General features: G+C 39.1%; 1 pseudogene; it reads right to left on the bottom strand.

The window, feature by feature from the left end:
* Nucleotides 1-178: 178 nt before the first annotated feature.
* LOC111741026 lies at nucleotides 179-297 on the bottom strand (annotated as a pseudogene).
* Between the last annotated feature and the right edge of the window lie 1,472 nt (nucleotides 298-1,769).

Here is a 1,769-nt window from a genome sequence, read left to right as displayed (position 1 = left end):
GAAGACAAATATAGTATGATTTCACTTCTACGTTGAATCTAGAAAACAAAATAAAACTTCCAATCATCTACTGGGAGCCATTTTAAACTTATTTTTTTTTCCAGGCAAAGCAACCCTTGGTCGACCTCACGGATGCAAGGACCTTGTCTGCTTACAATCCCTTATTTTTTATTTTTTATGCCTACAGCACCTGGTCTTCCTAGGTGGTCTCCCATCCAAGTACTAACCAGGACCTACTCTGCTTAGCTTCTGAGATCAGATGGGATTGAGCTTGTTCATGGTGGCACGGCCGTAGACTTGAACTTCTTTTTCATCTGCATCTTGGGCAGCCAATAAGGGGAAAGGGTTTTTTTCTCACTTTTATTTCCTAAGTTGCCTGAGCTCAGTGAAACTATGGGTTCTGAAGAATAGAAGAAAACTATTTGGGGTAATGAGATCACAATTTCCTGAGAGATTCACAGATTTGGATGTATACGAATCATACATTAATTTTGTGTGACTCGTTTTGCTTTGCCTACTCACTAAGGCTCTCTGTTCCCCAGGGATCCATCTATGGCCTTGGTTTTTTCCTTGTCTTCTTTCTCTGGGTGACTTCACTCACATGGATGCAGTTTGCTGGACCTGCGTTAATGATGAATTTAGCACCTCCCTCTGTTGAGATACAAACTCAGGGACCTAATTGCCAACTGGGCATCTCCACTTGGATGTTCTACAAGTTACTCAAACTCAGCCTGTTTGAATTGTACTCCTTCCCATCTGGTTCTCATTCTGTATTTTCTGTCCTGATGAATGGCACCTCTGCCCTCTGGTTCACTTAAGTCAGAAGTCATCCAGGAATTGTCAGGTTCCTCCCTCTCATTTTCAGCCTTGCATTCTGCCTCTTAGTAATGCAATCCATTTTCTCCTTTCTGTGACAACCGCCACTGCTTTATTCTTCTTGCAGGGTTACTGTAACAGTCTCCTAATTGGTTCTCTATTCTCCTTGCTCCCCAGGTCCCATTTAAATTCATCTTTTACACTGCTGTCATTCTCTCACATCATTCCCTGATTAGAACACATCATTCAATACAAAGCAAACTCCTTACCTTAACCCACATGCTCTCAGTGATCTTGCCACTCTCTAGCCTCATCTCCCGCTATTACTCCTTTCATGAGCTCCCAAAATATGCCCTGCTGTTTCTCTTTTTACGTGATTTCACACTTGACATTTTTTGCTTCAAATTTCCTTCCCTACTTATCCTTCTCATCCTTCAATACTCAGTGCAACATCACTTCCTCCAGAAACTGGTTCTTGGAACCCTGATTGATGCTTAAACATTTCCACTGGGTATCCATCCATAAATCCATATAAGGGCCTCTATCATGGCAGTTATCACACTATACGGTGGGAATTAATGTTATTAATTAATGTTAACCAGTTTCATTTGAGGACATTCAAAATACCATTTAAAAAATTTAATTTTAAAAAATTAATTTCAACTTGTATCAAAGTTTTACACATTCATTCCTTTTAAATTATTATTTATTAAATTTGTGGTGACATTGATTAATAAAATAATATAGATTTCAAGTGTATAATTCAATAATACATTATATGTATATTATATTGTGTATTCACTACCCAAAGTCAAATCTCCTTCTGTCACCATATATTTGACTCCCTTTACCCCCCTTCCCTCTAGTAACCACTAATTGTTGTCTGTGTCCATGAGCCTCTCTTTCTTTGCCTTGTTCATCTGTTGCCTTCAGTTTGATATCCTGCGCATGTG

This window comes from Pteropus vampyrus, unplaced genomic scaffold (genome assembly GCF_000151845.1).
Source record: "Pteropus vampyrus isolate Shadow unplaced genomic scaffold, Pvam_2.0 Scaffold71, whole genome shotgun sequence".
In the NCBI taxonomy this organism is placed as follows: Eukaryota; Metazoa; Chordata; class Mammalia; order Chiroptera; family Pteropodidae; genus Pteropus; species Pteropus vampyrus.
This window is presented reverse-complemented; position numbering and strand designations above follow the sequence as displayed.